General features: G+C 41.3%; 1 protein-coding gene across 1 annotated transcript in view; it reads right to left on the bottom strand.

Annotated features, from left to right (window-relative positions):
- WDR64 (WD repeat domain 64) overlaps nucleotides 1-15,799 on the bottom strand; it is a 146,557-nt gene that overhangs the window by 120,280 nt on the left and 10,478 nt on the right. The window lies entirely within an intron of this gene.

Raw genomic sequence — 15,799 nt, 5'->3', positions numbered from 1 at the left:
TTCTGTAATTCCAAGGAATTTGAAAAATAAGATAGTTGTTCTTCAATTGTCTTATAGATAAGCAGAAGTAAAATTCTCATAAATTAATGACACAATTATTTCTAATACAGTTGAGACTAGTTAGTGCTTATCAGTGAATAAACGAATGAACTGTGTAGAAGGTCTGAAGCATTAGTGTATGTACAAACCCCTGAAAATCCCTTTAAAGCACAGATTCTGATTTAGTTGGTATGGAGTGGGGCCAGAGAGTCTGTATTTCTAATAAGCTCCTCATGAGGGACCACACTTTGGGTATAAAAGATCTAGAGACTGCGTCCTTTGAAAATAATCAAAACCAGCCATCTATTAGCTTTTTTAAACAACATTTGCTTATTTTGATACTAGTTGACAGTTTAGCAACTTATCTTAACCTATGTTCCTTCATCAGCTGCTTCACAAACGGTGCTACTTCTTCCTTTACCCTCCCCCACGTCCAGACCTCCCAATGCACAATGACTGCCCTAATCATTTCCTACAATTAGATTTCATTGTGGGAAAGTCAAGATCATCTAGACATTCTCTTTTGTGTTTTCCCTTCTTCCCACCAGCAAAATCAGTATCCAATAAGAGCCCCAATCATTTTTCATCTTTTCAGAAATCACTGCTCATTTTCTATGTGTACAAAACCTGTGGATTTAACATCTAAGGCCCTGGGAAGGATTGAGAAAAGAGAAAGAAGCCAGTTTCCAGTAGACCTATGTTGGAATGGACAGGAATCTTGTGTCATTGTGGTTTCTTCATCCTCACTTATTGGTGTAATATCCATTTAGCAGTCATGTATTGGTCTGCAACTTATTATTTATTTATTTTTTTTAAGTAGGCTCTCTGGAGCCCAATGCGGGGCTGAATTCACGACCCTGAGATCAAGACCTGAGCTGAGATCAAGAGTTGGACACTGAACCAGCCGAGTCACCCAGGTGCCCCTGGTCTGCACCTTAGCACTGTGTCATTTGAACTCACAATATGACCCTCTGGCAAAGAGCATGCGCTGTGGAATCAGACAGCCCAGTGTCTGAGTTCCAGCTCTACAACTACTTGGCATTCAGAACTTGGATAAACACCTTCACCCCCTTATGTCTCAGTTTCCTCATTAGAAGAATAAATAAAAGGACAAGGTTTTTCTTGTAACTGATGTCTAAATGAGGTGATGTGTGTAAAGCATTTTGCACTGTGTCTGGTACATAAGAATTATTTAAGACAAATATTAGCTATAACTATCATTAGAAAGCCTAGATTAAGAAGGCCGCTTGGAAGAGAAGGAAAAAATAATAAATTATATCAATACCACACCACTCATGAGAAAACTGACCTCTCTTTGTGGATAGTACTTTAAAACTGTCAGTCCAGGGGCACTGCCATATTGGTCAGGGGCACAGGCTCTGTGTGGGTTTGTAGGGAGTGGCCAGGCTTCATCCTCCCGAGGTTTCCATCAAAACTAAATTCACCTCCAGAAAATACTTTCAACACCAACCACCAAAAGGCTCTGGGAATGAGGCGGAGCAAGATGGCGGAGGAGTAGGAGACCTGGATTTCGTCTGATCTCAGGAATTCAGCTGTATAGGGATCAAACCATTCTAAACACCTACAAACTCAACAGGAGATTGAAGAAAAGAATAGCAGCAACTCTCTGAACTGAAAAGCGCCCACATTCTGGAAGGTCGGATGTGCGGAGAAGTGAATCCGAGGTGATATTCGGGAGGATAGATGGCGGGGAGGGGCCTCTGTCGGCCACTTCTGGCAAGTGATAGAGCCGGGGAGCACAAAATCGGAACTTTTAGAAGTCTGCTCCACTAAGGGACATCGCTCCAGTGGCTAAGCGGGGGGTGGAACCCTCGCAGGACATTGTGGTCTCAGGACCCTCGGGGTCACAGAAAGACAGGGGGTGCCTGACTGCGGCAGAGCTCCCAGGTATCAGAGCGGGGAAGCTGGCTGCAGAGATGGAGCCGAGGCGCGGGCTCTCAGCTCGGGATTGTCATAAACCGTGATTCAGGGCACAGTCGGGCCACTGCTCCTCCAGCAGAGACCCAACAAGCAGCAGATCCAGGGAGACTCCCCTTCCTCCCCCAAGAGGAGTGGTGTGGGAGTGCACCACAGGGATCTGCTGGGTTTGGAGACTCCACACCGAGTCGGGTGCCAGAGATAGAAATGCGCGGTCACAGGCCGGGTGAGCACAGAGTGTGGCCGGAGACCGGGGAGACAGGAGTGACTGACTGCTTTTCTCTGGGGGCTCTGAGTTCTTGGCTCCTCGGGGGCAGAGATTGGGAGGTTGCCATTTCCAGTCTCGGCCTCCAAAGCTGTACGGAAAGCTTGCAGGGAACAAAAGCTCCTGAGAGCAAACCCGAGCAGATTACTTAGCCTGGACCTGGCAAGGGCAGGCAATTCCACCTCTGGCAAAGACATTTGGGAACCACAGCAACAGGCTCCTCCCCCAGAAGATCAGTGAGAACAGCCAGCCAAGACCAAGTTTACCGATCAATGAGAACAGCAGAACTCCAGCGCTAGGGGAATACTACACATACAATCCATGGCTTTTTTACCATGATTCTTTAGTCTTTCAAAGTTAACTTTTTTTTTTTAACTGTCTTTTTTTTTTTGAATTTTTCTTTTTCCCTTTTTCAACCAACATCTTATCAATCCCTTTTTAAAAAAAAAAAATTATTTTTCATTTTTAGAGTCATATTCTATCCCTTCCTAGTAGTTACCTGTATTTTTGGCATATATATATAAGTTCTCTCTTTAAAATTTTTTCTTTTTTTTTTAAATCCTCTTCTTTCTTTTTTCAAACAACTTCTTATCAATTCCTTTTATAAAATTTTTTATAATTTTCATCTTTACAGTCATATTCCATCCCTTCATCATATCAACCCTTATTTTTGTACATATATAAGTTTTTCTTTCTTTAAAATTTTGGGAGGCACTTTCTTCTAACAGACCAAAATACACCCAAAATCTAGTGTGGGGCACTGACCTATGCACCAGCCTGATCATATTTGATCATATTCTGTTTTTTCTGTTGTTGTTTTGTTCTGTTTTTCTTTGTTTTTATCTTTATCTTTTTTTTTTCCTTTTCTTTTTTCTATCTTTCCTTTTCTTTTCCCCCTGCTTCAGGTCTTTTCTGATTTGTTTAAAGTATATTTTCTAGGGACGTTGTTACCCTGTTAGCATTTTGTTCACTCATTAACCTATTCTCCTCTGGACAAAATGACAAGACGGGAAAAATCACCTCAACAAAAAGAACAAGAGGTAGTACTGACTCCCGGGGACCTACTCAATACGGACATTAGTATGATGTTGGATCTAGAGTTCAGAACATCACCTTAAAGATACTAGCTGGGCTTGAAAAAAGCATGGAAGTTATTAGAGAAACCCTTTCTGGAGAAATAAAAGAACTAAAATCTAATCAAGTCAAAATAAAAAAGGCTATTAATGAGGTGCAATCAAATATGGGGGCACTAACTGCTAAGATAAATGAGGCAGAAGAGAGAATCAGTAATATAGAAGATGAAATGATGGAAAATAAAGAAGCTGAGAAAAAGAGAGATAAACAACTACTGGATCACGAGGGCAGAATTCGAGAGATAAGCGATACCATAAGATGAAACAACATTAGAATAATTGGGATCCCAGAAGAAGAAGAACGAGAGAGAGGGGCAGAAGGTGTATTGGAGCAAATTATAGCAGAGAACTTCCCTAATTTGGGGAAGGAAACAGGCATCAAAATCCAGGAAGCACAGAGAACCCCTCTCAAAATCAATAAAAATAGGTCAATACCCCGACATCTAATAGTAAAACTTACGAGTCTCAGAGACAAAGAGAAAATCCTGAAAGCAGCTCAGGAGAAGAGATATATAACCTACAATGGTAGAAACATTAGATTGGCAACAGACCTATCCACAGAGACCTGGCAGGTCAGAAAGGACTGGCAGGATATATTCAGAGCACTAAATGAGAAAAATATGCAGCCAAGAATACTACATCCAGCCAGGCTGTCATTGAAAATAGAAGGAGAGATAAAAAGCTTCCAGGACAAACAAAAACTAAAGGAATTTGAAAACACCAAACCAGCCCTACAAGAAATATTGAAAGGGGTCCTCTAAGCAAAGAGAGAGCCTAAAAGCAACATAGACCAGAAAGGAACACAGACAATATACAGTAACAGTCACCTTATAGGCAATACAATGGCACTAAATTCATCTTTCAATAGTTACCCTGAATGTACATGGGCTGAAAGCCCCAATCAAAAGACACAGGCTATCAGATTGGATTAAAAAACAAGACCCATCAATATATTGTCTGCAAGAGACTCATTTTAGACCCAAAGACACCCCCAGATTGAGAGTGAGGGGGTGGAAAACCATTTACCATGCTACTGGACACCAAAAGAAAGCTGGGGGGGGCAATCCTTATATCAGACACATTAGATTTTAAACCAAAGACTATAATAAGAGATGAGGAAGGACACTATATCCTACTTAAAGGGTCTATCCAACAAGAAGATCTAACAATTGTAAATATCTATGTCCCTAACATGGGAGCAGCCAATTTTATAAGGCAATTAATAACAAAAGCAAAGAAACACATCAACAACAATACAATAATAGTGGGGGACTTTAACAACCCCCTCACTGAAATGGACAGATCATCTAAGGAAAAGATCAACAAGGAAATAAAGACTTTAAATGACACACTGGACCAAATGGACTTCACAGACATATTCAGAACATTCCATCCCAAAGCAACGGAATACACATTCTTCTCTAGTGCCCATGGAACATTCTCCAGAATTGATCACATCCTAGGTCATAAATCAGGTCTCAACCGGTACCAAAAGATTGGGATCATTCCCTGCCTATTTTCAGAACACAGTGCTTTGGAACTAGAACTCAATCACAAGAGGAAAGTCGGAAAGAACTCAAATACATGGAGGCTAAAGAGCATCCTACTAAAGAATGAATGGGGCAACCAGGAAATTAAAGAAGAATTTTAAAAAATTCATGGAAATCAATGAAAATGAAAACACAACTATTCAAAATCTTTGGGATGCAGCAAAGGCAGTCCTAAGAGGAAAGTATATAGCAATACAAGGCTTTCTCAAGAAACAAGAAAGGTCTCAAGTACACAACCTAACCCTACACCTAAAGGAGCTGGAGAAAGAAGAGCAAATAAAGCCTAAACCCAGCAGGAGAAGAGAAATAATAAAGATCAGAGCAGAAATCAATGAAATAGAAACTAAAAGAACAGTAGAACAGATCAATGAAACTAGAAGCTGGTTCTTGGAAAGAATTAACAAGATTGATAAACCCCTGGCCAGACTTATCAAAAAGAAAAGAGAAATGACCCAAATCAACAAAATCATGAATGAAAGAGGGGAGATCACAACCAACACCAAAGAAATAAAAACAATTATAAGAACATATTATGAGCAACTCTATGCCAGCAAATTAGATAACCTGGAAGAAATGGATGCTTTCCTAGAGATGGATCAACTACCAAAACTGAACCAGGAAGAAATAGAAAACCCGAACAGACCTATAACCACTAAGGAAATGGAAACAGTCATCAAAAATCTCCCAACAAACAAAAGCCCAGGGCCAGATGGCTTCCCAGGGGAATTTTACCAAACATTTAAAGAAGAATTAATACCCATTCTTCTGAAAGTGTTCCAAAAAATAGAAATGGAAGGAAAACTTCCAAACTCATTTTATGAGGTCACCATTACCTTGATCCCAAAACCTGACAAAGACCCCATCAAAAAGGAGAATTACAGACCAATATCCCTGATGAACATGGATGCAAAAATTCTCACCAAAATACTACCCAATAGGATCCAACAGTACATTAAAAGGATTATTCACCACGACCAAGTGGGATTTATCCCTGGGCTGCAAGGTCAGTTCAACATCCACAAATCAATCAACATGATACAATACATTAACAAAAGAAAGAACACGAATCATATGATCCTCTCAATAGATGCAGAAAGCATTTGACAAAGTACAGCATCCTTTCTTGATCAAAACTCTTCAGAGTATAGGGATAGAGGGTACACACCTCAATATCACAAAAGCCATCTATGAAAAACCTACAACGAATATCATTCTCAATGGGGAAAAACTGAGAGCTTTCCCCTAAGGTCAGAAATGCGGCAGGGGTGTCCACTATCACCACTGCTATTCAACATAATACTAGAAGTCCTAGCCACAGCAATCAGACAACAAAAAGATATCAAAGGCATCCAAATCAGCAAAGAAGAAATCAAACTCCCATTCTTTGCAGATGATATGATACTTTATGTGGAAAACCCCAAAGACTCCACCCCAAAACTGCTAGAACTCATACAGGAATTCAGTAAAGTGGCAGGATATAAAATCAATGCACAAAAATCAGTGGCATTCCTATACACCACCAACAAGACAGAAGAAAGAGAAATTAAAGAGTCGATCCCATTTAGAATTGCACCCAATACCTAAGATACCTAGGAATAAATCTAACCAAAGAGGCAAAGGATCTGTACTCAGAAAACTATAAAATACTCATGAAAGAAATTGAGGAAGACACAAAGAAATGGAAAAACGTTCCATGCTCATGGATTGGAAGAACAAATATTGTGAAGATGTCAATGCTACCTAGAGCAATCTACACATTCAATGCAATCTCCATCAAAATACCATCCACTTTTTTCAAAGAAATGAAACAAATAATCCTAAAATTTGTATGGAACCAGAAAAGACCCCGAATAGCCAGAGGAATGTTGAAAAAGAAAAGCAAAGCCAGCGGCATCACAATTCTGGACTTTCAGCTCTATTACAAAGCTATCATCATCAAGACAGTATGGTACTGGCACAAAAACAGACACATAGATCAATGGAACAGAATAGAGAGCTCAGAAATGGACCCTCAACTCTATGGTCAACTAATCTTTGACAAAGCAGGAAAGAATGTCCAATGGAAAAAAGACGGTCTCTTCAACAAATGGTGTTGGGAAAATTGGACAGCCACATGCAGAAGAATGAAACTGGACCATTTCCTTACACCACACACAAAAATAGACTCCAAATGGTTGAAAGACCTCAATGTGAGACAGGAGTCCATCAAAATCCTAAAGGAGAACACAGGCAGCAACCTCTTCGACCTCAGCCACAGCAACTTCTTCCTAGAAACATCACCAAAGACAAGGGAAGCAAGGGCAAAAATGAACTATTGGGACTTCATCAAGATAAAAAGCTTTTGCAAAGCAAAGGAAAGAGTCAACAAAACCAAAAGACAACCGACAGAATGGGAGAAGATATTTGCAAATGACATATCAGATAAAGGGCTAGTATCCAAAATCTATAAAGAACTCCTCAAACTCAACACCCAAAGAACAAAGAATCCAATCAAGAAATGGGCAGAAGACATGAACAGACATTTTTCCAAAGAAGACATCCAAATGGCCAACAGACACATGAAAAAGTGCTCAATATCGCTTGGCATCAGGGAAATCCAAATCAAAACCTCAATGAGATCCCACCTCACACCAGTCAGAATGGCTAAAATTAACAAGTCAGGAAACGACAGATGCTGGCGGGGATGCGGAGAAAGGGGAACCCTCCTACACTGTTGGTGGGAATGCAAGCTGGTGCAGCCACTCTGGAAAACAGTATGGAGGTTCCTCAAAAAGTTGAAAATAGAGCTACCATATGATCCAGCAATTGCACTACTGGGTATTTACCCCAAGATACAAAAGTAGGGATCCGAAGGGGTACGTGCCCCCCGATGTTTATAGCAGCAATGTCCACAATAGCCAAACTGTGGAAAGAGCCAAGATGTCCATCGACAGATGAATGGATAAAGATGTGGTATATATATACAATGGAATATTATGCAGCCATCAAAAGGAATGAGATCTTGCCATTTGCAACGACGTGGATGGAACTGGAGGGTATTATGTTGAGTGAAATAAGTCAAACAGAGAAAGACATGTATCATATGATCTCACTGATATGAGGAATTCTTAATTGCAGGAAACAAACTGAGGGTTGCTGGAGTGGGGGGTGGGGTGGGAGGGATGGGGTGACTGGGTGATGGACACTGGGGAGGGTATGTGCTCTGGTAAGCGCTGTGAATTGTGCAAGACTGTTGAATCTCAGATCTGTACCTCTGAAACAAATAATGCAATATATGTTAAGAAAAAAAAAAAAAAAAGAAGAAGAAGAAGAAGGTAGCGGGAGGGGAAGAATGAAGCGGCGGAAATCGGAGGGGTAGACGAACCATGAGAGACGATGGACTCTGAAAAACAAACAGGGTTTTAGAGGGGAGGGGGGTGGGAAGATGGGTTAGCCTGGTGGCGGGTATTGAGGAGGGCACATTCTGCATGGAGCACTGAGTGTTGTGCACAAACAATGAATCATGGAACACTTCATCTAAAACTAATGTTGTAATGTATGGGGATTAACATAAGAATAAAAAAAAAAAAAAAAAACCTCAATGAGATACCACCTCACACCAGTCAGAATGGCTAAAATTAACAAGTCAGGAAACGACAGATGTTGGTGGGGATGCGGAGAAAGGGGAACCCTCCTACACTGTTGGTGGGAATGCAAGCTGGTGCAGCCACTCTGGAAAACAGTATGGAGGTTCCTCAAAAAGTTGAAAATAGAGCTACCATATGATCCAGCAATTGCACTACTGGGTATTTACCCCAAAGATACAAATGTAGTGATCCGAAGGGGTACGTGCACCCCAGTGTTTATAGCAGCAATGTCCACAATAGCCAAACTGTGGAAAGAGCCAATATGTCCATCGACAGATGAATGGATATAGAAGAGGTAGTGTATATATATATAATGGAATATCATGCAGCCATCAAAAGGAATGAGATCTTGCAAATGGCCATTTGCAATGACGTGGATGGAACTGGAGGGTATTATGCTGAGCGAAATAAGTCAAACAGACAAAGACATGTATCATATGACCTCACTGATATGAGGAATTCTTAATCTCAGGAAACAAACTGAGGGTAGCTGGGATGGGGGTTGGGGAGGGAGGGATGGGGTGACTTGGTAATAGACACTGGGGAGGGTATGTGCTCTGGTAAGCGCTGTGAATTGTGCAAGACTGTTGAATCTCAGATCTGTACCTCTGAAACAAATAATGCAATATATGTTAAGAAAAAAAAAAGAAGATAGCAGGAGGGGCAGAATGAAGGGGGGAAATCGTGGGGGAGACGAACCATGAGAGACGATGGACTCTGAAAAACAAACTGAGGGTTCTAGAGGGGAGGGGGGTGGGAGGTGATGGGTATTAAAGAGGGCACGTTCTGCATGGAGCATGGGGTGTTATGCACAAATAATGAATCATGGAACACTACATCAAAACTAATGATGTATGGTGATTAACATAACAATAAAAAATTAAAAAAAAAAAAACCTGTCAGTCCACTTGGGGATGGAACTGGTTCTCCTCATAAAAAAGACTAATCAGGCAGACAATGCAATAAGTGGATGGTGTGGGAAAGGGTCACTGGGAGAAGTTTGTAGGACTGCCCCAGCCAAACAGAACAGGGAGGGAAATGCACGCAACTCCTCACCCTCCTAGTCCATCAGGTGCCTGCAGCCTGCGTGTCCTTTCTTAACCCAGTTTAGAATCAGGGGTGTATCACCTCAGTCACATATCCCCAAAACGGTCCTTCCTTCCCACTGCTGCACTGGGCTGGCAAGAACCCCCTTACTCCCCACTGTGGGGTAACACGACTGCCCGTGTGCCTTGTACCCATGCCGCTGTGGCTGAGGAGCCTCAGAGAAAATCACCCATTGGAGGGGCCCTGGATCATTCAGGTGCTGCACCCTCCTGGGGCTTCGGTGCCCCCAGCCATCACCCACGCTTCCCTAGGTGATCCCCTTCGTGGTGCACAACAGTAGAGTCAAGCCTGCTGCACTCCTTCCCACACATGCGCCCACCTCCTTGTCACTTTCAACAGCTGACCTCACCTCGCACTTCAGATGGCAGGGCCAGCCACCAGACGAGAGCCTCCTTGGCATTTCTTGCCACCCTAGTTCCAAAACCAACCTGGGTCTGGACACACCTTTTCTTCCTTCCATCCCTTGCAGAGGAAGATATGTTTCTCCTTTCCTAATCTCTCCACCTGTTCTCTGCGTCCCATCCCCTTGATGCTATCCTCAGAACTTGTCACCTTTCCCCCTCGTTATCACCCCTATCTCTCTCGCTTTCTTCTGATTTCTTTCTGGCATGTTCAAATCTTGCACATCTTTAGGGGGCCCTGGCTAGCTCAGTCGGTAGAGCATGTGACTCCTGATCTTGGGGTTGTGAGTTCAAGCCCCATGTTGGGCATAGAGCCTACTTAAAAAAAAAAAAATCTTGCACATCTTCAAATCAAAAATACAACAAACCTGCCAAAGGCAATTATGGAAAATAATCCTTAGTCCCTTTCTTGCGCTTCTGTCTCAAGCTTCTTATTTCAAGTGTCGTAACTCCTCCCACTGCTGTCGAATTTGAATTCTTCTTATCTTCTTGAACTCTGACACCTTCCCCTCTATGTTAGTCCTCTGTTGCTACCAAAACAAAGGACCGCAAACATAGTGACTTAAAACAACACCCATATATTAGCTCACAGTTCCATGGAAGGCCAGCATGAGTCGCAATGGGCTAAAATCCAGATGTCAGCAGAAATGTGTTCTTTATTGAAGACTTGGGGAAGAATCTGTTCTAAGCTCATTCAGGTTGTTGGCCTGAGGTCCTGTTTCCCTGCTAGCTCTGACCAGAGGCCTCTCTTCAGTCCCAGGACATGGGCCCTCTGTCTCACACCAGCAGAGGCCCTTCAAATATCACACTGGCCCACGCAGATAATCCAGGATAATCTTCCTACTTTAATTCAGCTGATTAGTAACATTAATTGCATCTGTAAAATTCCTTTGTAGCAGCACCTAAATTAATGTGTGATTGAATAACCAGGGCATGGGAGTCTCAGAGGGGGCACCTTTAGAATTCTGCCTATCATACCCTCATTTTTATTTTTTTATTTTATTTTTTTAATTAATTTTTTTAAAAGATTTTATTTATTTATTCGACAGAGAGAGCGAGAGAGCACAAACAGGGGGAGCAGGAGAAGGAGAGGGAGAAGGAGGCTCCCCGCTGAGCAGGGAGCCTGATGCAGGGCTCGATCCCAGAACCCTGGGATCATGACCCGAGCCGAAGGCAGATGCTTAACCATCTGAGTCACCCAGGCGTCCCATATCCTCATTTTAAAAATGCAGTTCAGTATGATTTACATTATTTGTGCAAAATACAACAAAAACGTGGCCAACACTTGCAACCAATTTAACTCCAAACAATAGTGGGAGATAATTTTTAGATAATAATGTGAAATGATGACGTTAATGATGCTTATTTCTGGGTGCCTGGGTGGCTCAGTTGGTTAAGCGACTGCCTTCGGCTCAGGTCATGATCCCGGAGTCCCAGGATCGAGTCCCACATCGGGCTCCCTGCTCAGCGGGGGGTCTGCTTCTCCCTCTGACCCTCTTCCCTCTCGTGCTCTCTGTCTCTCATTCTCTCTCTCTCTCAAATAAATAAATAAAATCTTAAAAAAAAATGATGCTTATTTCTGGGCTAATGAATTCCATTGTTTCTCAGGGTCAGAGAACTGCACCCCATACGTGTTGTCACCTAATTTGAAATAACGTTCTACGTGTCTATAATACCTATATTTTAAAAGCAGTTTACAGATAGTTATTTAATTCAATTTGCAATATGGGGGTAAGTCTTACAGACACAGTGATGGCATATCTGTTAAACGTCTGAGAACAGATGTGGGAGACTTTCCTTTGAGAAGCTATATTGGTGCTTTCGACTAGCGATTGGGTCCAAAGCCAGATTCTACGCCTACTAGTCAAATGACCTCAGGCCCATTCCTTAATTTCTCTGTGCCTGAGTTTTCCCATCTGTAAAAAATAATTACCCAACCTTATGCCTTGGTGTCAGAATCAAATGAGGAAATCATAATTAGATTACTTAATAATTAGGAAGATAAGAAAGTACCTAGATGGCTCTAAGTACCAGATAGGAAGTCAATCGATGTCAACATTAGAGTAAATATAATTCTCAGTTTTACAAGAAACAGTACGGAAGCAGAGCTCAGGTGTCCTCTTTGCTAGTTCAAAGCAGTCCACTGGGCACCTCTGCTCCCTGTCCAAACAGCACATCATCCATGCAGTCTGTCCTACCTGTAATTTTAGTCACATCTATAGGTACTTGCCATCCTGTAGGACATCTGGTCTTATGGAAATGACAAATTTTGCTATTCTGACTTGTAATAACACAATATTACACTGCTTACCATAAATAATTTCCAAAGGATGCTAAAAACTACAATTTCCTGAGGAAAAATTTAAGAGCCTTTTTACCAGATAAACTCCAGAAGGGACAGCTAAAGCTTTACATTTTGAAAGGAAATGTTTCAGTGGAGCAATGTTTCTAAAAAGCAGAAAACATCTTTCCTATGGTGAACTATAGCCTCAAGGATCTTAAATTTCTCTTTCAACAATATAAAATTTCAGATGAGTCATTGTACATGTGACAAGTCTGGAATACTTTATAACTAGTATTAATAATGCATTAGAGTATTAATTTTCTTTAACTATGTTATTTAAAGGACTTGCTCCATGCTTTAAGTGATTCATTTATTTAACTACACTTTTTTCCCCCTGATTACATAAGGAACATGTAGAACATTCGAAGAAAATAAAAAGCAGATAGAAGAAAATAAAAACCTGTATTCAACCTATTTTTTAACCTACCGTGGAGTATTTTAAAAATATTTTTGGTAGCACCTGGGTGGCTCAGTCGGCTAAGCGTCTGCCTTTGGTTCAGGTCATGATCTCTGGGTCTTGGGATCAAGTCCCGCATCTGGCTCCCTGCTCAGCGGGGAGCCTGCTTTTCCCTCTCCCTCTGCCTCTTCCCCCTGCTCATGGTCTCTCTTTCTCTCTGTCTCTCTCTGTCTCAAATGAATAAATAAAATCTTTAAAAAAATACTTTTGAAGTTAGCAGATACAGTTTTAGATTTATAATAATTCACTTAAAATCATTTTGGGGTGAACACAGTCATAGGCATCCCATATGGTGTTACATGCTTCCTTTTAAAAATTAATTTGAGTATGTTCCTAGAAAAAAAATGCGTTTATGAATTGCCCACTGGAAATGTGGACTAAAGTTGTATTGTAGGGAAAGTGGATTGTATCTGTATCAGAATTACCACTGACTAGTTTTACAAGTTTAATACCATCACATTTCCTTGGATCTCTTTACATCTAATTTTTCTCCTTATAAATTAAAAAGGCAGGTCTAGGTGATGTTTTAGTTGAGTTATAAGGTTTCATTATTCTATAAACGTCCATTTTTCCAAGTGCATTTGAATCAGAAACCTAGAGAAAGAAAGTGCACCTATTTACAGCATTGCTACAGCAAAGAGATTTATATTCAGAATCAGTTTTGGGGTGCCTGGGTGGCTCAGTCAGGCTCAGGTCATGATCTCTGGGTCCTGGGATGGAGTCCCTCATTGGGCTCCCTGCTCAGCGGGGAGTCTGCTTCTCCCTCTTCCTCTGCCCCTCCCCCCAACCCACTCCTGCTGGCTCTCTCTCTCAAATAAATAAATAAAATCTTTAAAAAAAGAGAGAATCAGTTTTGTACATTCATGCCTGACTTTAAAAGAATAAACCCAGTTCTTCTTACCTGATAAGGTTAACATTGGCTGATAAAAAAGAAATGGTAGTCTGCACTGAAACAAAGTTAGTCTCCCAGCGCTGAATTTCCATTTTACAGATGATGGATCTGAAGCCTAGAAAGGTTAGGTCACACCGCCTGGAATAGAAATGCCTCTTAGGAGCATTGGCACAGATAGTTTGTGAGGAAAATGACAGAACAATAGAAGGAGAAGCTTCCTGCAATATTTTCTCAAACCTCGTTTTTCTTCATGTACATACAGTGTGCGGAGGCTGCTCCCAAGTGTTTCTATTAAACTTGCGTGTGGCTTATGAGGAACACAAGTGATATAACAGAATAATGTCATATGAAATTCCTGCAGAGAGAAGGAGAAAGTCTCAGCTCCAGGACCAAAACCAATTTTCTCTGTGGCTTTCGGTAAGTCAATTAACCTTTCTGTGTTTCATTTCCCTCATCTTTATTATTGCAAAACATTCCCCTCCACAATCCACATGGTGGCGGGGGCTGGGGGGCTGTTGTGGAGATTAGATGAGAACATAGGAGGTGTCTGAAAAAAAATGTAATATAATTATGATGTTCTAATTGGAAAGGGAAGGAGAAGGAGAAAGAGGGAGTAGATGTGGAAAAGAACGGGGCTCTATTTCCTCACCCACACAATGAAACAATCTGGATCTTCTTTACTCATTCCTTCATCCATTTATTTCAAGGACAAAGAAGTGTCTTGTTGACTTACAACAAAACATTTGTGACATAATTCTCTCTCTTTAAAACAGAGAACCCTATAAAATAGACAGAGACCAATTCTCAGTTAATGGCGTAGAACTCCAGGTAAGTGGATTGACCGTGTCTCATTTGTTCGCACCATGGGACATTTTTTGAGCATTATTTTTCTGAATCCAAGTCTGTAATATAATATCAACAGACTTCTGTTATTTCTTGAAATGCATAAATTATTTGATGTTGACATGAATCACTTGTTATACACTCATTTTCATATTTTTAGTGATCCAAAAATATTGCATTAGAAATTCAAGCACATGAACCATTGAGCATGTGAGAAATAGTCATTAAAAATTTGAGAATGGTGAGGATATGTGATTCTCAAAATTACTGCTACTCCAAGTGTAGTGACAGAGAATTCAAGTTATCAGTAGATGGGACAATATCCAAAGGATGTACACAGTGTGATTGAGCCCAGATCCTTGAAAAAATATGTATATTTTGTACACTTACAACATTTAGGAAAAAGCCATTTCTGTATTCCTACAAAATTACTGTCTTATTGTTCATTTGATTTCTTAAACTCTTTTAATCTTTGGATGGTTAAGGGCTTTTGTTGATATGTATATGCATGTGATATCATATATATTTGTCTTCTATTTTATTCAATCAGTGAGTCAAAAAAGACAGAACAGCCACCTTTGCACTTGTAGTCTTGCTTTCAGGTCCAAGCCCTGGGGCCTATGCTCACAGAGCAGCACTGTCCAGCTGAACTGTTTGCAAAGACAAGAATCTTCTACAATCTGTTCTATCCGAGATGATAGTCACTAGCCTCATTGGATCTCGAACCTCGGAAATGTAGTCCAATTTGAGTTGAGGAGTTGAACTGTTAATTTAATTTAAACGTAATTAGACGTAACTAGCTAGTGGCTACTGTTGGTCAGCTCAGCTTTAGAGGGTCCCACTCTAGTTCAGGAGGCTAAGGGGCCATTATCCTGAGACCCCAGAATTCCCTGCCTAAGGGGCTCCAAGCCCCCTTCTAGCCCCTGAAGCCTCTCATCCAGGTACATCCTCATGAGGATGGACCACACACTACTGGTCGGTGCACCCCTTGGATTGAGGGGTGGCCAAGGCCGAGCGTTCATGGAGAAAGAGCTTAGACACAGGGACTGGGGTGTCCTGTCCGTGTTGTGTGTGCTTGGTTCCTCATGATGTAGGATGGAGCCACTAGTACAAAAAGAAGGGGCTAGCTCTCCCCTTGTCTCCATGTTTCAGCATGAAACTACAAGGTATGAGAATTTTTAATTCTAACTTGGACTCCCAGGGC

This window comes from Mirounga angustirostris, unplaced genomic scaffold, assembly GCF_029215605.1.
Source record: "Mirounga angustirostris isolate CCGP_5_RB_7025 unplaced genomic scaffold, mMirAng1.0.hap1 SCAF_6, whole genome shotgun sequence".
Taxonomy (NCBI): Eukaryota; Metazoa; Chordata; class Mammalia; order Carnivora; family Phocidae; genus Mirounga; species Mirounga angustirostris.
Note: the sequence above shows the minus strand (reverse complement) of the source record. Positions and strands in the feature narration are given on the sequence as shown.